The following is a 10,262-nucleotide window of genomic DNA, read 5'->3' as shown; positions in this document are numbered from 1 at the left end:
TATAGGTCCAGAGTAGATGTGGGATGTATGAGGGAAGTGGGTGTCGCAGGGAGACATTCTCCTTGTGACCTGGGGTGTCTCAGAGTTGTAACAGTTGATAAGTAATAGTCATCTTTGTTGCCTTCCTAATTAAATTATTGGTATAATGTAATGCAGTTCATGCACATAATTTATTCCCCATAACAATGATGGTAAGACCAGAATCCTAAACACGGCATGATAGAATATAATTTGTGATTAATCAAATCAGATCAACGTTGTTGCCAACGGTTGCAGGTGGCTAGAGATTACAGCAAAATAGCCTGAGAATGGAACACTTCTTTATGAAATGGGATGGTCAAGTACTGCTGACTGCACAGCAGAGTCTGCCTGCCCGTTACCCTGAATATCAATATGACCAGGGACACAGAAGATAACGATTTCTTTGTTATTGCTAGAAATGCGGCACAGCCAAAGTTGTATATGAAGAACTAGGGGATAAGGTGAATTATTTTTTTGGATAGCTTGCAAAGCACTAAAGGAGTCTAAAACTACCACGAATGTCGAGGTAGGCCTGGAAGCATTGAATATAATCGACATGAGACCTGCATACAGTTTAGCTGTGAAAATGCTAGACGAGTCTAATAAATGACCTCCCACATCACTGTCCGGGAACACTGCTGCAAACCCGACACCGTCAGAGGATTTAGAACCATCAGTGTAAACTACAACGACATGAGAATGAGACGGGAGCTGGTTAAGAAAGAAGGAGCAAGATGCAAGGCGAAAGAGAAAAGTTAGATGCTAGATGAACATATAAAGGGGGCAACTGAAGAAAGGCCAATTGCTAGTAAAGACGAAGAAAAAGGGACTGAGTAAACAGGGGCGGCGAACAAATAATGGACCTCTACTAATGACCGTTACTATCCTATATATAGAAGGATCGTGAAGGTCATGAAAACGGACAAAATATCTGGGGCAATGGGCATCATGCCAATCGTTCAGAGATGGAACATTCACCTCTGCATATAGGCTCTCAACAGGAGAGGAGAGAAAAGTACCTAGACACAAACGTAATCCCTGATGATGAATGGGATCAAGTTTAGAAAGAGTTGCAGGAGAGGCTGCAGAATATATTTGGTCACCATAGCCTAGTTTCGATAAAATTAGGGCTGAATGAAATTGAAGTAGAGTTTGACGATCAGCCACACAAGAAAGATGAGCGAGGGTTTTACGTAGATTCAGTTGGCTATGACAAGTTGCTTTCAAGGAGATAATGTGAGGTTTCCAGGAGATAATGTGAGGTTTCCAGGACAGCCCGCGGTCAAACAGAACACTGAAAAATCTGACAATATCATGTTCAGGGATCCGGAAACCTTACAGGTATAGCGGAGTATATAAGACAACAGAACGTATTGTAAAAGTAATCCGGTGCGTTTTGGTACCAGAAAATACAAACCCATGAATAGTGACCCAATGGGAAATACAGTCAATAGCATTCTGGAGAAAAGTTGATATTTGGTGGCAGTCAGCGCCTGCACAAGCTATAGCAAAATCAACATAAAGTGATGACTAAATATTAGATGGGAGAACAGATGCCAGATCATTACTAGGTAGTACAAAAAGAGTGGTGCTAAGGACACATCCCTGAGGAACACCTCCAGCCTGGATATAGTCTGGGGCAAGACAGATTATCAACCCAGATACAAAAATGTGTCTCAGACAAGAAGTTTTTATTTAAGAAGAAATGGCGGATTGCCTCGAAGGCCTAAAGAATGAGCTTGGACTAAGATGTTATATCTCCAGGCAGTGTCATGATTTTATCAAGATCAAAAAAAGACTGGGATAACTGAGTGGCTACTAGCAATGCCATTACGAACATAAGTATCTTTCCTGAGTAAGGAGTCGATAGTGGAGCGGCACTTACGAAAGCCAAATTAACGAGTGGAAAGACTATTATTTGTCTCTAAATACCACATCATACGTCTATTTACTGGACAATCCATCACCTTGTAAACTGCACTAGTAAGAGTAATGGGTCGATAATGGGAGGCTTCATGGCCTGAAGTACCTGGGTTAGGAAACGGGAAAAACCACAGCAGTTTTCCACGGACGGGGAAGAGCCCCTTGTGACCAAACAAGAAGAAATAGACGTAACAGGACTACGAGGACTGATGGATGTTAATGATCGAGCATACTAATATAAATGCCAACAAGTCCGCTTGCCGATCATCGGCAAGTGGAAAGTTCTGGAAGTGTAAAAGGCTCGTCTCTGCTAGAAGAAAAGTCTAAAGGCAGCAACTCTCTGGCAGACTTGGAGGAAAAAAACGAGGGGCATAGAAGGAGCCCTTGTGAAACACGAACAAGATAACTTGCAAATATAAGTATACTGGAAACATGAAGCAGTAGGTGTCTACGAACTGGTAGGGTCAGTAAAGCCTACATGTGGAGGTAACGGAAAATGATAAGCACTTCCGGACAACTCTGTGATTCAACAGATACTTCTAACATCCCTGTGACTCAATTGCGTTTTCAACTTCCAGTTGTGTCCCCTTGTTGCTGTGTCCCATCTCTGAAACAATCTATCCTTATCCATCTCGTCAATTCCTCTCATTATTTTATACGTCTTTATCATGGTTTCCCTATTCCTCCTGTCCTCCAGTGTCATTAGATTGGTTTCCCTTAATCTCTCCTCGTAGGACATACCCCTTAGCCCCTGGACTAGTCTTGTTGCAAACTTTTGCAATTTCTAGCATTTTTGACGTGCTTGACCAGGTATGGGTTCCATACTGGTGTTGCATACTCCAATATGGGCCTGACGTACATTGTGTACAGTGTCTTGAATAACTCCTTACTCTTAGGTATGCCAGGCTTCCATATGTTGCAGTAGTTATTTAGTTAATGAGCGATTCAGGAGATGTGCTCGGTATGATACTCACCCCAAGAACCTTCTTCTTGAGTGAAGTTTGTAGCCTTTGGTCCTCCCTAGCCTGTACTCTGTCTGTGGTCTCCTTTGCCCTTTCCCAGTCTTCATGACTTTGCACTTGGTGGGGTTACACTCAAGGAACCAATTGTTGAACCAGGCCTGCAGCCTGTCCAGATTTTTATGTAGTCCTACCTGATCCTTATCAATTTGCATTCTCCTCATTAGCTTCACATCATCTGCAAACAGGGACACTTCTGAGTCTATTCCTTCCGTCATGTCATTCACATATTCCAGAAACAGCACTGGTCCTAGGACTGACCCTTGTGGAACCCCGCTCGTTACAGGCGCCCGCTCTGACAACTCGTCACGTAGCATCACTCGTTGTTTCCTTCCCGTCAGGTATTCCTGACTCATTGCAGTGCCTTCCCTGCTATTCCTGCCCTCTCCTCAAGCTTTTCCACTAATCTCTTGTGCAGAACTGCGTCATAAGCTTTCTTACAGTCCAAGAAAATGCAATCTGCCCACCCCTTCTCTCTCTTGTCTTATTTCTGTCACCTTGTAAAACTCCAATAGCTTTGTGACACAGGAGTTCCCTGCCCTGAAACCTTGCATTCCCTTCCAAGTACTCCACCAGTTTTTGCCTGATAAGTTTCCCTATGACTTTGTATACTATACTTGTGAGTGACACTGGTATGTAGTTTGTGTGTATGTGTGTGTGTATGTGTGTGTGTGTGTGTGTGTGTGTGTGTGTGTGTGTGTACTCACCTATTTGTGGTTGCAGGGGTCGAGTCACAGCTCCTGGCCCCGCCTCTTCGCTGATTGCTACTAGGTCCTCTCTCTCCCTGCCCCATGAGCTCTATCATACCTCGCCTTAAAACTATGTATGGTTCCTGCCTCCACTACATCCCTTTCTAGGCTATTCCATGGCCTGACTACTCTATGACTGAAGAAATACTTCCTAACATCCCTTTGATTCATCTGAGTCTTCAACTTTCAATTGTGACCTCTTGTGTCTGTGTCCCATCTCTGGAACATCCCGTCTTTGTCCACCTTGTCTATTCCGCGCAGTGTGTGTGTGTGTGTGTGTGTGTGTGTGTATGTATGTGTGTGTGTGTGTGTGTGTGTGTGTGTGTGTGTGTGTGTGTGCAGGAGAGCGAGGGGGAAGTCCGGATCAGAATATCAAAATGCGTAGTACATAACTTCTCATCAAGTGCTTGTCAATACTTAAGGATGCTGCTGGACTTTCCGATTTAACTCCATCAGTACAGCAGCCTCTTCTTCGTGGGAAAACCCCTCACAACATTGTTTGCTATGAAAACAATACGTGAGAGGCAGACTCCACTCTCTCACTGCCCTCATGTCAGATTTGAGTTGATTGTACCTATTGTGCAATTGTATTATTAAAAACGGTATAAATTACCGACAAGTTGAAGATTAAGACACATGTGCAACAGCTGGATATCTTTATTGTTGAAACGATTCTCCTACACAGTAGGCTTCTTCAGTCAAATATAGAGGCAGTAGTAATAAGGAAATGCAATGAGTCCGTCAGTCTTGGAGTAAAAGTAACTGAGATAATCAGTCCATCAGCCAAGAGAAGAGTTCAGCTCAATGAAACTCAGTTCTCGTACTTTTCAACAGGTCTTTCCTTAAGACTTCTAAGGGATGCTGTGAGAGGAAGATAAACGCAAGCAGGAAACATCTCAAAAAATATAAGTATTGTAAAATCGTGATAATACGATAGTACTCAAACCACTGGATTGTATCACAGTGATTGTTTGTTGATGAGATACTGTGCAACACTTGCGTAACTTTAATGAGAAGACGTAACGCCACACAGTGGCTTTATCAGTCCTATACAAACAAGAATGGTGAAGACCAGAAGGAGTTTTAGGTAATCAGTTCCTCAGCCTGAAGTCGATATAATCAGTGCGTCTGTCTTGAAAAATGTTGTATATGTGTCTAATTTCTGAACTTGACGGGTCTCATTTATCCACGTGTATGTCTGTGTTGTAACTAGCACGCCAGTGCTAGTTACAACTGAACCACTAACTTCCTAGTTTCAGTACTAATTTACCATGGGCTTGAAACATATATACGTATTCCCAATGGTTTCCTGGTGATAACTTGGGAATGCTCTTTCAGATCGCCTTCAGACTTTCAATATCGGTGTATTTTGCATAAAGAAAGAATCACATTATCAGGAACAATGACTAGGTAATGGACTGTACACACTGACTCCAGTCTGAGGGACTGACTCCCTTAAAATTACGTCTTCAAGGGTAATGGACTGATGACATCGTCTTCGCATTTCCACTGCTTCTGCCAGAGAGAGAGGAGTTCCCTCTCCAGATGAAGGGGACAGATATAAGAGCTTCTCAAAGGACATAAGGTTTGTGAAGCACTAATGAAGATAATGGTCACAGAACTGAAGAACCTCGAACTCCAGCTGTTTGTGACAGAGACCAGAAGAAACAGATAATAATAATATCTTTATGTTCTACCAGTACATGTACAAGGTATACAGACCATAGCTGACATCAATGACATACTACTATATAGAAAGCTGCTTGTTATGCTGAGCATTTCCCGCAAATTAGGTCAGTTTTGTCCCAGGATGCGACCCACACCAGTCCACTAACACCCAGGATGCGACCCACACCAGTCCACTAACACCCAAGATGTGACCCACACCAGTCCACTAACACCCAGGATGCGACCCACACCAGTCCACTAACACCCAGGATGCGACCCACACCAGTCCACTAACACCCAGGATGTGACCCACACCAGTCCACTAACACCCAGGATGCGACCCACACCAGTCCACTAACACCCAGGATGCGACCCACACCAGTCCACTAACACCCAGGATGCGACCCACACCAGTCCACTAACACCCAGGATGCGACCCACACCAGTCCACTAACACCCAGGATGTGACCCACACCAGTCCACTAACACCCAGGATGCGACCCACACCAGTCCACTAACACCCAGGTACCTATTTTGCTGATGGGTGAACAGAGACAGCAGGTGTCTAATGGAAACACGTCCCTAATGTTTTCCAGCCGTACCGGGGATTCGAACTCCGGACCTCAGTGTGTGAGCTGAGTGCTCTCGCGATCCAGCTACGGGACACCTACAGAAAAGACCAACTAATGAAATGAGAAACCATTCCAAATTTTTTTTCCTCACGTGCAAAATTAAGGTCAAAATCAACATCAGGCATCAGGCTTTGTTGGATGGAGGTGGATCTTACACTTACAATGATAAAAAAGTGAGTGAAACACAAAAGTCACAATGCTGCTCTGTTAGGTAAGGTTTGTCAGGAAACAGGACAAGTGTTTCCTGACGCTGCCCTTAGTCATTTGATGACACACAGTTGGAGGTTTTGGTCACCTGACCGAGACCTTCCACTGGCTTGCCACCCCACCACTTTAAAAATCATAGTTATAATTATAATCTAATACATACAAGTCTGTGTTCAGTGAGCCATTAATCAGTCTGAAGACTGACGACCCAAATGAATGTTTTATGAGTGAGGTCCTCAACGCTGGCGACATCTCTACAATTTCTGACGTAACCTTAACTCCATTGGACTTAGAAGAAGCCGTTGATAGCATGACTATTCACTTTGTCCCACGAAGAATTAGACACATGTGTAACATCTGGGTATCTTTATTTGTAGACATTTCGCCTACCAGTGGCTATATCAACACAATACAAGGACATGTGTCTAATTCTTCATCTCTGGCCCTAAACAATTTACAGAAGGTACCTGGATACTGGTCCCATCCTGCAGTAATTAAAAACCGCCAACATAGCCACCATCCACTAAGACTGCAACAAAACAGTCATATAAAGTTATTGATCAACAATACTAGCATCCCACATTATGAAAATCTTAGGAAGGGTCCTAAGGAGCTTGATTGCCAGTCACATGGAATCACAACAGTTGCATAACCCAGGGTAGTCATGGGTTTTCAGTGGGGTGCTGAAACCTTATGCAACTGCTAGACCATCATGTCGTGGTCTAGGCTGCACTGGAAGGCAAGGAAAATGCAGATATATTGTGCTGTACAGGAATTTCTATCAAATGCGACCATGGTGTACAGTGCATGCAAAACGAATAACTGAGGAGAAAGAACAGATAGGTATTTAACTTGTTAATAAATGGAACCGAGAGAGTAACAATAGAGGGAAATCGGAGGCTGTCATAGCGAAAAGCTGTTCTTCAAGGCACAGTACTCGCTCCACTTCTCTTTCTCATTCTTATATCTGGCATAGACAGAGATGTAAATCATAGCACTGTCTCATCTTCTGAAGACGATACCAAAATCTACATGAGAGCGACATCTTGAAGACAGCGAATCTTCAAGCTGATATACACCAAGTCTTCCAGTGGAACATGGACGACAATATGATGTTAAATGGCGACAAATTTCATTTACATCCCTATAAGTAATACTGAGTAATTGAAGATTGAAAGGGAGTACAAGAGAGGCTTAAAACATTGTATGGAAGTTCAATGTGAGGGACTTGGGAGTATCAGTGGATCTCGCATTCAAGGACAACAACTACGTTATTATTACTACCAGTCACAATACCGTGACTGGAACAATTCACAAATAATCCGATTTGGACCATTAGCTAGTCAGTGTGTGACTAGTCAATGAAGTTAGACCGGAACATTATCTGATCCACCAGGAGGCCTAGTCACAGACCGGGCCGCGGGAGCGTTGACCCCCGGAACTCTCTCCAGGTAAACTCCAGGTAAGTTAATTTCTTCCCTATACGGGTTGCTTGTGTATCGACTGGATAACTAGTGGATTCAAAACAAGAAATGCTTAGCCAATTTGAATTATTTTCAAGTCTCTTGTTCTGCCGAGGCTGGAATATTGCTGTATACTAATAACCTCCTAAAGTCAGGAGAATATGCATAGCTGGAAAACGTCCAGAGAACCTTCACTGTTTGCATGGCTTCAGTCAACCAATTGAACTGGAACCTGGAAAATTCTGGATGGAGACTGCAATACTGGGTCGTCATAAGACAAAGACCCGCGTCAGGAAACACTTGTCCTGTTTCCTGACAAATCTTACTTATCTCTGGAGGGACTATTAAGGTTTAACGGATGATCTGTATGACTAAACCCCGTATCAGGAGACACCTGTTCCGTCTCCTGACGAGTATAACAACAACAGTCTGGAGGCAATGGTTCCCAACCTGCACACTGTAAGCACTTGCATCAGAGTTAGCATTAGGTAACATTGATAATGGTTTGGGCAAATATTTTTGTTAGTTGGTTTTGGTTTGAGAAGAACCTGCCTCGTATAGGCCAGTAGGCCTACTGCACTGTTCCTCCTTTCTTATGATCTCGTGAAAGCAAGTGACATGGCAGACAGTGCCAAAAACACCTCCAGTAAAAAGCAGAGAGGCAGTGAAACACATTAACAAAAGAATGATGGTTTCTCAACACGCTCCGTCATGTACAAAGTCAGGTACCAAGACATCCGTCACTCTTCAAAAAGGAATTTGATAAGTCCTGGTCTAGGACCGGATCACCGGGGCGGTGACTGGCCCAGGAATGTAAGTGGCCACATCCTCTACGTGCAGTCTATCTGGAAGGAGTGTTCCGGGAGTCAACACCCCCCGCGACGTGGTCCATGACTAGGCCTCCAGGTGGATCAGGACCCGATCAACCAGGCTGTTACTGCTGACCACACGTAGTTCAACCTACGAACCACAGCCCGGTTGATCAGGTACTGACTTTAGGCATCTGTCCAGCAGCCTACAAGTGCACTGAACACTCCAGTTGAACACTCCGGTTGAGCACTGCAGTTGAACACTGCTGTGTAGGAGATCTAACACTGTCTCCCGACAAAAACATTATTGTTGACTCCCGACAAGTAAACATTGACTTGGAAGCACAAAATTTAGGCAAAAAAAATACAGATTCCACAGTTTTCTTTAAATCAACTTACCGAGAAGTGCAGCCCGGGAAGCTTTATATGAAACTGTCGACGATGTTTTAACATTACAGGTTTAAATAATAAGATATTACAAGGACCACAGTGGAAACAAGTCACCTTGATGGAGGCTAATTTACACTATCTATGATAATTGTAATTATGTGTACCTGGGCCTAAAAAACCTGATTACTTATGTATAAACAAAAAAATATGAACATTTTCAGGCCTAGATGGGAGGACTACTTGTTGACCTGGTCCTAGAGCTCTCTCTCTTTCTCTCTCTCTCTCTTTTTTTTTTTTTACACAGGGTTTGACAAGGTTAAGGATCCCTAGCTTTATTGACAAGGTATTTACAGGTTAAGGATTCCTAACTTTATTGGCAAGCTAAGAGCTGTTACCTACATCAGCTCATTTGAAAGCATTTTTATTGTTATGAGACATACAAGTAGGGAACAGGATGAAGTTGGAGCCATCTGTGGGCCAGCATTTTCATTTGATCAACTGACTTTATCTCGTTGACATCATTATGCTGTACGAATGTGTTCCATATTCGAGTCATCCTGGGTATGTATGATCTCAGATGGAGTGATGTTCTGGAGAAGGGTACAGCCAGAGTGAAGTTGCTGCTTTCTGCCCGTCTTGTGGCATAAAAGTTTGTTTCAGGCTGTCCTCGAAGTGGATCCAAGTGTGGTACTTTGACAATACTGGCCTTGTACATAACAGTAAGGCCACCAACATCCCTCCTGTGTTGAAAGCTCTGCTGAAATGACAGATCTATCCAGGATGGGTCCAGGCGAGAGATGAGACGTCTTGCTCTGTTCTCTACTCTGTCAAGCAGTCGCAGATGAGAGGGGGGGAGGCAGGCAAACCAAGAAAGTGGAGGATACTCAAGGTGTGAGCGTACTTGTGCCTCGTACAGAATCTTGCAACCCCTGCTGTCAAGCAGATGCGAGATACGGCGAAGTGCTGTAAGCTTCCTGGCTGCCTTGTTTGCAAGATTTACAACATGGTTCTTCTCTCTCTCTCCCTTCTCTCTCCTTCCCTGTTTAATTTCGTCCCCTAGCTCCTACGAACGAACGCATGATAAAAACGCTTTTCCATTCATATCGTCCCGGAGACGCATAAGAAACGTGTGCGTCGTTGAAGCACAGAAGCGCAGCGGATCCCGATTACGTGAACCGGATTTATAATTAGTGCTAATTACGGTTTATATTCAATGTTAATATTACGGGAATTATGAAGACAGTGTGTCCTTGTGTGTGTGTGTGTGTGTGTGTGTGTGTGTGTGTTTGTGTGTGTGTGTGTGTGTGTACTCACCTATTTGTACTCACCTATTTGTGGTTGCAGGGGTCGAGTCACAGCTCCTGGCCCCGCCTCTTCGCTG

This window comes from Cherax quadricarinatus, chromosome 62 (assembly GCF_038502225.1).
Source record: "Cherax quadricarinatus isolate ZL_2023a chromosome 62, ASM3850222v1, whole genome shotgun sequence".
NCBI lineage: Eukaryota > Metazoa > Arthropoda > Malacostraca > Decapoda > Parastacidae > Cherax > Cherax quadricarinatus.
Note: the sequence above shows the minus strand (reverse complement) of the source record.